The 14,473-nt window shown below is 27.3% G+C and overlaps 1 protein-coding gene across 1 annotated transcript in view; it reads left to right on the plus strand.

The window, feature by feature from the left end:
- The first annotated feature begins 8,121 nt into the window (after positions 1–8,121).
- The window catches only part of LOC107455915 (calpain-A), a 66,561-nt gene continuing 60,209 nt past the window's right edge, over positions 8,122–14,473 (plus strand). Inside the window, exon 1 of the mRNA XM_016073643.4 lies at positions 8,122–8,595. The gene's annotated coding sequence lies outside the window, so the exon portion shown is untranslated. The remainder of the gene's footprint in view (positions 8,596–14,473) is intronic.

The following is a 14,473-nucleotide window of genomic DNA, read 5'->3' on the forward strand; positions in this document are numbered from 1 at the left end:
GTCTAAAATATTGTGTTTATATGCACGCTTTATTCATTATTGTAATGTTTTGATATGCATTTAAAAATAAAAAATAAACAAAACAAAAAAATATTTGAATTTAACAAATATATATTTATTTATTTAATATTTATATATATATATTATATATATATTATATATATATATATATATATATATATATATATATATATATATATATATATATATTAATTTAATATTTATTTAATGTTGCATTTTAGTAATATTTTAATAAGTATTGTTAAATTAGTGTTAATTATTGTTAAACTTCTCCATTATTTTAAAACAAATTTAAAAAATGTTTTATTCTTTATATATTATTAAGCCATTAGTATTAAAGTACCTTTTTACTATTTTATGTACCATCAATTTGCCAGTTTTATTTTTTTCATCAGTTCATTATTTTCAAATGCTTTCTAATTAAAAGAAATATTTTAATCTAAAATATTTTAATTTAAATTTGTATTGATTTAATGCATAAAAAATCAAAACAGAAATATTTATCTAAAATTTTTTTTTTAATACTAAGGTTATAAATTGCATAGTTCTAAATAAGGAAATTGATGTGTAAATTATTGTTGAAATATGACATTTTCATATTATAAGCAAAAAACCTTTTTCTTACCTATTTATGAAATAAATTTGATACGTTGTGTGCCTGTTTATAAAATGGAGTTTTAAAGTAATATGTAAGCATATTAATAACACATGACACCTTTTATCATGTTAGTATATGTAGCAGGGTTTAAGCTGAGTCTAAAAATTCATTAGCAAAAAAGCTAAAATCTGAAAAAAAGTTTTAGCAAAATTCTAAAATGCCATTAGGCTTATAAAATTACTTTATATCAAACAAGTACTGTAAGTTATCTGACAAAGAATAGCTTAATGTACAAGAATATCAAAAAGAATACCTATAACAAAAAAAAACACATTTATTATTTATCAAAACATTTTGGTTTATATATTTTGGTTTTCGTGAACGCTAGCGTCATGGTTCTTCTTGCGAAAGATATTTAGATTTTTTCTCCTTCTTGTTTGATCAAGTTTTTTTCATGGATGTTAGCGTCATGGTTTTTCGCGGAAGCTTTTTTTTTTAATGGAATTTAGTAAAATCCTTTAGCAAAAATGCGAAAATGCTTTGTTGAATTTTAGCATTTTTGAGGGGTCTTTTCGCATTTTGCGAAAAAAGCTACCGTAGCGGAAACCCTGATATGTAGTTACTTGTTATTAGAGGTGCAAGTGAAGTAATGATTTAGATTAAAAAATAAAAAAAAAAAAAAATAAAAAAATATGAACGGTTTAAACCTAGAAAACCGTACTTTTAAAGTTTAACTATTCAAGCTAATGGCTTCTCAGTGCATCATTATGCTTACATAAAATGCGTTTAACAATTTAACATATGTTACAATTTTAACATATGTTTCTTCAGAACAAATTAATATGATTTGTAAGACATTTTCTTAAAAACTCATGATTTGCTGGAGCCTTTTTTTTTTTTTTTTAAATTTTTTCCTCGTCTCAATCTTATTTTAATTATTATAGAATGTTGTAGAAAAAAGAGTAGAGAAATTTTTTTCAAGCAACCACTATCCAAGAGAAGTTTTATATTTTATTTCATTGGTAAGTATCCGAGAAATGTATTACCTAATTTTCGGATTTTCCTCATCAATATCAGATTTTCACCCGAGTTTCTATGTTGTTGTTGTTGTTAATTTACGTCGCACTAGAGCTGCACAATGGGCTATTGGCATATATGGCAGTACTTTTACTTTCGTTACTTGTACCGCCGGTACAAGTAAAAAGTGCGTACTTTTACTTGTACTTCGTTACTTTTTAAATTTAGTACTTTTACTTGTACTTTCGTTACTTTTTTAGGGAAAAAGTACAAGTATTTGTAACGGAAATGTCGAATGAAATCGTTACTTTTTTCTAAAACTCAGTAAACTTTCTAAAAAAAAAAAATGCTTTCGAAATGCACTTATTTTGCAAAATGAATAAAAATATTAATTAGCAAGTTATTTTCATTCATTTTCGAGTTTTATGCATTTGTTTAATACATTTTAAATAAAAAAATGGTGGATTTTGTTATTACGTTTTTCAATTTTCTTATTGAACTCACTAATAATACAATTTTTTTCTTAATAAATTTTTTACTAAATACATTTTTACCTAGTACATTTTTTACTAAAATTATGTTTATGCCCGACCTTGTCAAACAATGCCCAGTCAAATCTCTAAGAACTTCAGAACTATTTGTGCTACTGAAAACTATTATAATTACTATTTTAATTCTTGAAAACTCGAAGGTATTAATTTAGCCGCTGATACTAAAATTCGTTTACAAATTTTAATTATTCCGTTAGGCAGAAATGTTCGGAAAATGATTTTCTTGCATAACTTCAGCATTAGCCATTGTTACAAATAAAACTGTAGGCTGTACTGTTTCAACTTATACTGCACATTCAATTATTTTTTACTAGCTCAAAGATCACAAAGCTTTCTGAAACCCCGTGTTTGCTTTGTTTATGTTTGTGCTTTTAAAACGCGTTTCTATAAAGTAAAATAATTTTAAATCAATGGTAATTTAAATAAATAAAAGTAAACAAAAAATTAAAATCAATAGATAAAATTTCTTTCTCGTGCAAATCCATAAAAAGTTTGATATTAAAATTAAATTTGATTTTAAAATTATTTACGATTATATTATAAAATTATATTATAATATTCTTCCGAATTTAAAAATAAATCCATAATTTTCAAAATTAAAATAATTAAATTAATAACTACAATTTTGATAAAACATTAAAGAACATAAGAATATTATTCAATAAAATTTTAGATTACTTTGTATTTTCGATTTCCTAGAAATGTACTTTTAAATCGTTACTTTTTTTGTTTAGTACCTGTACTTTTACTTGTACTTTTTACTCGTTACTTTTTAAAATAAGAACTTTTTACTTTTTACTCGTTACTTTTTTTAAGAATACTTGTACTTTTACTCGTTACTTTTTAAAAGTAACGTTGCCATATATGGCTATTGGCGACGGTCTGGGAAACATCCCGGAGGATGATCCGAAGACATGCCATCACAATTTCGATCCTCTGCGGAGGGGATGGCACCCCCACTTCGGTAGCCCGACGACCTGCGCGCGAAAGTCGAGCACATTACGGTAGCACAGTTTAACGAGGACCAATACCGCACACCCTCGGTCTCTACGCAGACTGATCCAAGTGGTCACCCACCCGCACACTGACCGTAGCCAGTGATGCTTGACTTCGGTGATCTGCTGGGAACCGTGTCTTAACGATCAGTCCACTGCGGGACTACACCCGAGTTTCTAATGGACTTGTTTGAGTAGAAATTGCATAATAATTTACTTCAATCTTCCCTCGACAGACTTAAAAAGCACCATTTTATTCTAAGTTCAGTCTATGGCAGCAATTTTTTACATTGCTTGGCCTCCTTTCTTTTTTATATTTTTTCTTTCTTTCTTACTTTTTCTTCTTTTCCTTTTTTTAAGAGAAGGGACAGAAAATTATGAATAGTGTTCCTAGGACAGTAGGAAATCTATCACAAATTAGGAACGGAATCACATTATTTTATATTTGTCGTAAATTTAAATGTAATATAAAATTTATTAATGACGAAAGGATTGCTTACAAATAGTGTACATTTGACTCTAAGGCTGATTCATTATTTTATATTTGTCATAACAATTAAATCTAACACAAAATTTATTTATGACATAAGAATTGTTTACAAATTGCATATATGGTTTGAGGATGCAGTTTTAGCATTGACCCGATGAGTAAAAAGCAGTATAATTAATTTTTATACTTTTCATAACATAATTTATGCTTTACAGTTAAGACAATTTAACGAAATTGTCACAACTGTGAGGAGAAATAGAATTAGCCAAAGCAAATAGTTTTTACTGTGCAATGTTTTTCCGAAAAACAAAGGGTGAACGTTCGTTAGGTAAAAATGAAAAATACAATGAAAACGAATAAAAAAGGACAAAGAATTTTAATTGTTGATAACTTTGCAGTAACTGTTCAAGTGATAGCTATCTGTATTGGTATGATCTGTTAGAACTTGATCAGCAGCTGAAATAAAAGGAATCATACAATGTTGGAGGTTCCCTGGCCTTTACTTAAATGTAGTTGCGACACGAATTTGCATTACAATGCCCCCCGGTAATTCGATGTGTGTTTCATAAACAACATTATCTCTATAGAAAAAAAAGTATTTAGGAAAATATGTATATTTTAAGAGATCTGAGAGGTAAAAACACAAGTTCATAGTGACCTAACTGCCTGTTTGGAGAAAGAAGTTAAAAAAAGAAATCGATTACTATCACTTCTTTTAGTTCTGACTCTTATTTTTATTACACGCAGTATATTTACAAAATTATTATATTTTTTTGAAAAATCACTGTTACTTTATTTCAGATCCATAAATAGATTTAAAAATTAGTAACATATAGTGGGTACAATCGGCACTTTTTTGAGTTCTTATATGAAGAACTTAGTGGAAAAACCAGGTAAGTGAAATTTTAGGGAATTTGAGTAAATGAGCTTTAAAGTTTATAAATTCCTCGTTTTTGTTACTTTTGTTATTTTATGTTTTTAGTATATTTTTTTGTGAAGACATAACTTATAAAATTTTGGGGAGTTCGTTTAGTTGACCCTAACTCTTTTATAACAGAGGATTTTTAATCTTTCTTGTGCGTAGCATCTACTTGCTTTCATGGAGGATTTTAATGTTTTTTCACGAATATAATTTTGTTTTGAAAGCAAAAATAAATATGCGAAAATTTAGGTTTATATTCACGAGATAGAATTTTAGTCAAAAATTAGATTAGTAAATTAAAAATTTAGTTTCTATTTTATTGTTAAATACATTATATTCTAATATAGAAACCACGATACTTACTGTAGAAAATGGGGGAATAGATTTTTTATGACCTGCCGAATGGGATAAGTATCAGAGAAAATGGTTGATTACGGTAATTTTTGACTAAAAAAAAAAAAAAAAAAAACAAATTTTGGCCTCGAGCAATGGCATTATGCCAAACGACACTACTCTCGCTAATTTTTATTTTGATATGATAAACGTCTAAAAACATGTTTTGCTTAATCTAATAATGCAAAGCCACCAGGAAGAGAGCAACAAATAATAATAAATTATAATATATATAAAATTGATTTAACTTTATTAATTGTTTTAGTATGTCTTATTTAGTTATGTGTTTGAATTCGCAGTGTTGATCATTACCGATAAACTGATTATTTAGCTTTTATTTCGCCCCATACGAGGAATGAGCATTAAGTCCCGTACGGTACGAAGTATGGAATTTAGTTAGTAACAATAATAACGAAAAAGTACGCAAGCACAAAATAATTCGAACTTTCTATGCGATTTTGCACAGAAATTTTTTTTAATTCATTAACAAGGCAATGTATCTAAAACTCAAAATATTGCATACCAAAAATAATAAAATTATATGTTGAAACAGTTTAGGGTTATTTTTTTTCGTTCTATTTTTTAATTATTGATTCGTAAAAGAAATCTGCATTCCTCCTTAATGAATGAAGCTGCTGTATTCAGTTTCCCATTTTCTTCAAGCATCTTAGCGTTCGACGAAAAAGCCAGTGATTTTCTAGTGTTGCTTGTTGACTATTTATTGCCAAGTCACTTACCTGGTTCTTCCACTCGACGAATAACCTAATGCTACTTATCTACTGGTTTCTCCACTGAGTATCATAGGAATTAATAGATTCAGCAATATAAATGAAAGTTATATATTAAAATAAGGCAAAAATGAGAGCTTTTTCCGAGAAATCTCATTTTTTTTTTAAAAAAAATGTCACTTTCCTGGTTTTTCATAAGTGGGAAAACTGTTTTTTTCAAGTACGTACTGGTTTCAAAGCGTAATATTAGTACCCAGTTAAATCAGTACGCATTTGAAAAAGCCAATTTTAACGAGAGAGATGTATAAGTACAGTACAAAGTCTATAAACATTCAAATAGCGTTTGAGCGGTGGTAGTTATGTATTTATAAAAATGATTTTAAGTCATTGTAATATGGCTATTATTTCGTAGATGGGGCAGTTCCTAAGTAGTAAATAAAAATATTAACGTTTAGAGCAAGTCCGCTTAAGTTTAAAACTACACTTTTTGCTCATTAATGCTTTAATTACCCGTGTCTTTTATCCACTAATGTCAAAAAAAAGATTGCGCTAAATATATAGATATATATAAGAAAAGAGAAAATGATTTACCTTCTGTAACAAATAATAATGTCCGAAGTAAAACTACGATAACAATAAAAATTGATTGCCACACCCTCAAATATGTTTAGAAAAAATACAAGAATATTGATTTTCTGTTGTTAATCAAAAATATGATAATGAAACATAGAGCCAAATTTGTTGAAAAATAAATGAATAAAAATTAAGTGAATTGCAATATAAGTGTGAAGCACTCATCTAGTGTCTGATCAATGTAGTGTAAAATCCGCAAGTTTCATGTTCTTCATTAATCGATCGTATGAACTCAATCTATAATTCGTAAATCCATGGCTTTCTAGGGAGGAATTCAGCTAAATTTCCGCAATTACGATGAACAAATTTGACCAATTAAGAGCCTGTATTTTTACATATCTCAAAAGGCGATATGTTTACAAATACAGACCTCTAATTGGCTTAATTGAGCCATGGTAATTGCGAAAATTCAGCTGGATTCCGCCCTAATGTCAGCAAGGATATTAATTTTTCGCAGCTGGATGACAAAGTTAACACTCAGAAAACTACATTCGGCATGTCATAGGATTGTCAGAAAAATCAATAAAATTGACATTTTATTTCGTCTAACCATTGAAGGGGAGGGGGACTAAATAGTTATTTTAGGTTCTAGTAAATTTTCTTGTTATCATTAATGAGGTGAAAAATTTAACTATCTCCATAAAGTTCGGTTCTTCATTACTGAAGTAGTGAAGAAATGGGGGCCCCCAAACAAGTTTTTGCCCTGGGCCCCAATCAGGCTAAGTCGGGCCCTGCTCTTGAGGCTCTCCTAATAGCTTTAGATAGAGAGTTACAAATTAATAAAGATAGCCTAATTTTATTCATGGTCTCTGGATTAAAAAGAATTCTCAATTTTTGTCAACAGCATCGAGGCAGTTGCATGTTCCGAATTATGTGTTTTTTTAATCTTAATTCTTAAAATATTATGTATTTGGGTGAATTTTTTAAAATTTGTTTACAGTATTTAGAAAAAATTCACCAAATCTTCAGCTAATACCGTCAGTACTAAAGTTTTTCTTTTCCTGTCATCAAACATTCATTTTTATTATAATTTAGATATAAAATGTTTAGATCGGAAAACACGAAAAATTATGTGTAAAATGACAAAATAATTTTTGAAGGATAAAATATTAATTTATGCTTCATAAAAGTCTGGAAGTTATATTAACATTTAACCAAACTTATTTTAAGGAATTTTACCTTAATGACAGTAAATTTATTTTGGTTATTTATTATATTTTACTATTATGATACAAAATTTAAGGAGTAAGCTATCATAAAAAAAAAGGAAAATGAGAAATTCAATGGATAGTTTTATTTATTAATTTTCTGTTTGTGTGATAAAAAAATTCCTTATTTAAACTTATCATTTACGAAACAGTTTTTTTTCTCAGCATAATAATTTCTTAAACTGTATTTATGTGTTAGTGAAATTTTACTACGATACAGAATTGTTAATAAGAAAAAAAAAAGAAAACACGAATAAATTTTTTATAGTTGCAGAAATTTATTGGAAAGTTCCATTCGTTTTTTTTATTTTCAAATCAAACAAGTGACGAACCAAAGATTTGTCTTAGCTATCTAAGCAAGGAAAATTAATCACATCACTCCTTATTCGTCACTTAATTTATACCACGCTTCTAACTCATAGCATGCAAATTTATGAAAGCGTCAACAAATTGAGTGACATGGCATAAAAAAGTGAAAGCAGATAGGAATAAAAAATAAAAAAAACTTAGTACACTCACTTTCGGCTGTTGTCCCAGTTGCTATGACACCAAGGTCACATGACCCATGTCTAGCAACCACACAGGCTGAATTATCATGGATGGATTTTCCATGCACTATCGAATGTGATACAGCGCGCAACATTTGCCGGCTCTGAACTTATTAGATGAACATTTTTGGTAGTTAATAACAAAACAAATTAACAGCGTATGTTTCATTATGATAAGCCTGGAAAATTCGGTTTTCGTTGATACTCTCTTAGATCTAAAAATGCTTCTTAGCGCATCTTCTTGAGAACTGTAAACATTATAAAGACATTTAATTTACAAAAATGTGATATTTAGAAAAATAGTTTTTTAATGTCAAGACTGTCTTCTTCAGAAATGGGAGCTTTCCCGTAACATTAAAGTGTTTTGAAAATATGACAGTGCTTTTAAAGTTGTATTTAGCTAAATTAAGGACGAGTTTAATGATTTACGAACTATTATATGTTTTTGTTACGTTAATTTCGTGACGAGGAAAAAATAACTCTATGTCTGGGTAAGTAACATTTTGGAATACTTTTTCAATTAAATTGAACTACTTGATTTGTTAAAAAAAATGTAAATGTAGTTAGTTTGTGTATTCAATTTTGAAATTTGTTTCAGTAAATATTAATATTTAATCACATTTAATTGACAAAAATTTTTATTCGTAAAAGTGTTTTTTTAAAGTTAAGACTGTCTTCTTCAGACACGGAAGCGTTCCCGTAACATGAAATTATTTTGAAAATATGACACTACATTTGAAGTTGTATACATTTACAATATGAACAAGACTGACATGATTTCCAAACTGATGTATGATTTTTATTAAATTTAATTCGAAATGAGGTATGTTTTTAAAGTTAATTCGATGTGAGGTAAGTTTTTTAAAATCTCAATGTTTGGGTAACAGATTTTGTAACATTTTTCAAAACTTTTTCAGTTAAATTCAGCATCATTTGATTTGTTAAAAATGTGATACTTGAAAAATTGGTTTTTAAGTCAAGACTGTCTTCTTCAGAAATGGAAGTATCTCCGTAACATTAAAATGTTTTGAAAATATAACAGTGCTTTTAAAGTTGTATTCATGTAGAATAAGAGCAAGTTTAATGACTTTCGAGTTGATATATGACGTTTTTTTGAATTTTATTTTATTTATTTTCTATGTAACCGTCGGTGAACTGCCGATCCAATTTTTTGTGTTTAAGACATCTAATGTTCAACTCCGAAGTCTTGTAATTTTGAGCACAATCTAGAAGACAAGAAAACTCCTGGATAAAGTATTGAGAAAAATCTGCCATCACGGAGGACTTTTTGATGGAACTCACCGGCATTGCTTATTATACCGTATTTGCAAAACCACGGAAACCTTCCATGGTTAGTCTGAAGGCAAGGGGACTCTAACCCGGTTTGCAACTCAGGATATTTTACGTCAGCACTGTGGTCGCTGCGAGCCGGGTGCGGATTTCGTATCGACCAGCCATCGATGGGATTTGAACCTGGTTCATCTCGTTGGAAGGCGAACGCTCCATCGCCTGAGCCACCACAGCTCGATATATGATGTTGTAAATTTGGTGACAAAGAAAAAATGGCTCTATTTTAGAATAAGTAATTTATAACATTTTAGAAACCTTTTTCATTTGAATTCCACTCTGAGCTTTTACTTTTTTTTAAAAAAAGCACATGGGGTTAAGTTTTGTATTTGATTTAAAGACTTGTTTTAGTATTTTTTAAGACCAAATAAACATATCGCTGGTTCAAAACTAGAACGACACTTCTGAATTCTCCTCTCATTGAAATAACACGAGAAGTGAGTGCCGAAGTGTCGTTTTAGTTTTGAACCAGCGATATTACATTAACAAAAATATGAAATTTCGAAAAATAGTTTTTTATTGACAAGACTGTCTTTTCGGAAACGGGTGCCATGGCTTTTCCTGCCCGTAACGTTAAATTGTTTTGAAAATACAACAATCCTTGTTTCATTCGTCCAGAATAAGAACGAATTCAATGAATTCCGAATTAATATAAATGTAAGTTTGTTCCGCACTGATATGTGTTTTTATTAAGTTTGCTTTGAACTGTTGTTCTTGTTAAGTTTATTCTGGTACTGATATTTGTTTTTTTTTTCTAAAATAACTCAATGTCTATGCAAGAGATTTTGTAAACATTTAATAGTTTTTCATAAGAATTCAACTACACGATTTAAATTGTTAAACGCAACATCAGGATGCTTTTAGAGTTAATTTTTGTCATCATCAATGAAATGGAATTTTCACTGATTATATTAATAAATGAATATTTTTAGAAATAATGTTAAATTAGTACACGTTCTTAAAAGTCAAAATTTTATTCCATGTATTGTTACATTCAAAATTTGGGCTCAGAGAAATAAAATGATGTAAATTACTTTTTTTCATATTTATTGTACTTAAATATCTTGACGCAATTTTTTCTTGTCGACAACTTTTACATGATGATTAAATCTTTGTCAAGTAATTTAGAGTAGAATATGCATGATAGTAGGAAAAATGTCGCACTAGAACGCATTTTGCACGTTATAGTCAATATAAATATTCTATATTAAACTGAATAATTTGATCTTTAAATACCTAAGCTCAAAGTATCGCATTCTGATATTTTATAACAAAATGATTAAAGTTTATAAATTTATAATAAAATAAATTTTAAGTAACATCTTCGTTTCCTTGTAAATGTTTTTTTTATAATTTAACATTCGAATATGTTATCAATACGAATATGCCAAACACAGTAGTTTTTGCAATTATAATTTCTTTACATGTTCATATATTGTAAAACTTCTTCTTTCAAAAAACTTCTTCTTATTGTAAAACTTCATTTGAATGCAACATAGTTGTAATTTTTTTTAATCATAAATTTTCCTTTCATTAATGCTCTTCGTAAAATAGTAATTGTTAAAAAACAAATATTTCATTAAAAGAACAGATTACAAGGCACTTTCGCTAGCCATTAACTAAAGTTGATTCGTTCGATCACCGGCACTCAGGGTGCCCGTACTTTTTCTCGTAAAATCCATTTTCCTCGGAAAGTATTATGGATACATCTGATATGCTGCAATTTTTACAGTAATAATAACCGAAAAATCACTGGATCACTCGAATTAAATAAATATTACAGTAAAATTTACATTATAATAATTTACGGGAAAAATGGATTTTCGGTAAAAATGGATTCTAAGGATGATACACTGGTACTTAATACCGTAATTCGATCAGGAATTTTTTATAGTGTATTTCGGCAAACTTTCATCATTGTAGTTTGTATTTAGTTTCTCTTTTTATAATTTTAACATAAAAATCATAATTCTAAATTTCAAAAAAAAATTTTGATACAAATTTATCTGTGATGGTTTGAAATTTGTTGTGTTAGTTTCATTTATGTTATCCGTCAAGTTTAAAATATCTTTTTTTAATTAATGATTTTTCAATATTTTATTTTTAGTTTATATCAACTGGCAATGTAAAATGCAATAAACATAAAGTTGGCATTTTTGAATATTAAATTATGCATACTTGTATTAAGGTATAATTTAAATTATTGTATTATTTAGAAAATAGTTATTTTCTGATTTCACACTGAAACAATAACTCATATACATTGTTATACGTGCTAGCGTCGAATTCGGTCATTGATTTAAACTACACACATACATTTCAAGTAAAATTTTTATTAAATAACTAATTAACAAAATAAGAATTATTTTTTCGTTGGTTTAGCATAAGAAAAAGCACATTTAAAGTAAAACATGAATTAAATTAATAATTGAGAAAGCACCATATGCTTTGATTTAATTCCATCAACCGGGGGAAATTTGAGTCACTTTTTCGTGTTTTTACTTACACATTCGTCAATAAGAAAATAAAATCACTTTGTTTAGTGGCCAAATCCAGTTTTAATTTAAAAATCCAGATTACCAAATCCAAGCAAACTAAAAAATTAAACAAACTAAAGAGACTGAAAATATAAAAAATAAACAGTAAAATGTTTTTAAATTTTTTTACCTTTTTTGTGCTATTTTAAAAATTATTATGTATCTATGGGGACTTCTTTGCACCACTTATTTCGAATGTAATCCATGTGTTAGACTGTGTAACCCCTTGCACCAGATTATGCTAATGAAATAAAACTGTAAACTATCAAATAAAAAAAAGAAAGTTTCTTTTGCATATTTAAATATTAAGAGACACATTTTAAAATTTGTACAACATGATAAAACTTTATTTTTGTTTATATGACATTTGAATGCTAAAATTTTTAATCGTAATCAGCATCTTAGGAGCATTCAAGAGTATCCTCTTTTCGATAGCTTTAAATTGTTCATTTTGTTCTTGATATCAGCCCACTCGAAAGCAAGAATATCGTCTCTGTCGGGCTTGATTTCTTTGGTTATGTTTACGAAAATTTTAAAATGCATCATCAAAACAAAAAGAGAAAAAATATTACTTATTGGTACCAGAATTACTAAAGGTATTATTTCAAAACTCTTTAGATAACGTAAAGATTCATTTACTATGGTAAGTTTAGAGATAAGCAAATTTTCTAATCAAAACAAAAGTTTACTATAACTCTAGTGTTAGGGCACAAACTTCACTAATGAAAACAGTTGAAAAGACAAATGTATTTTTTTTCGTTTTTTTTTCCAAAAAAAATTATTAAATTCAATGAAACCGAAGCTGATTTTATAGAATTAATGGTAAACATGGTTCATGATTTACGACTCATATAATGAGAAGGGAACTTAAGATTTTTATCGAACTGTTTTGTAAAAAGATGTTAAATGTCGATTCAATACCAATTTCACAGTTATGAGAATTCATGTAGGAATAAAAATATTTTAAATTGAAGGTATTATTGAGAAGTCAAAGTGTATGTTTCTGTGTATAAAAAGGTTCGAGTTCAAAAAATTTTGCTTTTATTTAAACGAAAATCCTCAACTTTTTATTCAAAATTACATAGAATAATTACAACTTACTATATTTGTTTTACTAAAATTTAGTTTAATTTTAAATTTTTTTAAAATTTTTATATAGAAACACTTAAAGTATATTATGATCTAATAAGAAAGTTCTTTTTCGATAAACACAAATTACCAACTTTTTAAAAACAAACGTTGTTAGAAAAGTATGTTCACAAGTTTTTTCTGGTCATAAAATCGTTTGAATGTTTGATTCGATTGAATATTTAACAAAATGACGACCTTGAAATACCATGCTTAATATTATCTCGTCATCTAAATCTTAATTTTAAAAAGTATACAAATAATGGTAATTTTAAAAAATGTGATTGGCATTCAAGTCAAATTGAGTGGTTTCTTGTCGAGTTATTGATATGGCACGGTTTTTTTTAAAAATGTTTTTATTAAAGAGAATTTAAAAGTTCGAAATAATGCCAAATTAAAAAAATTTCTGCCTTATTGATAAATAATAAAATTTAAAGTTAAAAAAAAATGATTTTGAATTCTCATTCTTACATTTAAAACCTTTAAAAAATTAATGTAGATTTATTTTTTAATACAAAAACTACTAAGAATGCTTGTTTCTTAATTTTAAATTGTAGAAAGAAAATAAATGTCTGACATTATTTTCGATCTTGTCTTATTATAATTTATCAATGAACTTGAGTTTTTTCAGTGTTTATTTTAATCGAAGTCTTATTAAGTGGATTAATTACATATTAACTTTATTGATTATTGAAATCAAATTTATATTTTTATATACTTATGTGTAACACTATTTTTATCATAATGACTAAAAGCATAGTGATTGATCTTAACTTAAAAAATGTATTATAATATCTCGCCACAGAAAATAAATTTTGTATTTATATAAAATTTATTTATTTATTAAATAATATCTTAAAAAAAGAATCTTAATGCTCATATCCTATCAGACAATAAGTTATCTTATTAGACAATAAGGAAATGACAGTTAAAGTTATATAAGTCTGAAGTTATAATCAAATTGTTAGTTAAGAATTGTTGTATAAACTATGTAGAAGATTCACGATTTTTCTTTTTTTAAATTCAAAATTTTAGCGTTGGAAACCTAGTTACATATAATACTTAAATGTTTTACTCATAAATAAAATCTAGTTATTATATTACTATCTTCAAAATAATGTTTGTTCTTCAGTCGCATTTGCTCTAATGTAATTTTTAATTTAACAAGTAATCTAACAAAAAACTCGATTTGATTTATTATTCCCACAAATTACATGCAGCAATAAATAAAACAAATAAAAATTTATTATTTATGCGACAATTTCTTGACGAAAGATTTAAATTTTTCATAAGTTTCCAGATTATGTTTTCAAATAATAGAAAAAAAAACTTTATCTCAAATTTATAAGTCATAACA

Source organism: Parasteatoda tepidariorum, chromosome 2 (genome assembly GCF_982258835.1).
Source record: "Parasteatoda tepidariorum strain Cologne lab strain chromosome 2, Ptep-v5.0, whole genome shotgun sequence".
Taxonomy (NCBI): domain Eukaryota; kingdom Metazoa; phylum Arthropoda; class Arachnida; order Araneae; family Theridiidae; genus Parasteatoda; species Parasteatoda tepidariorum.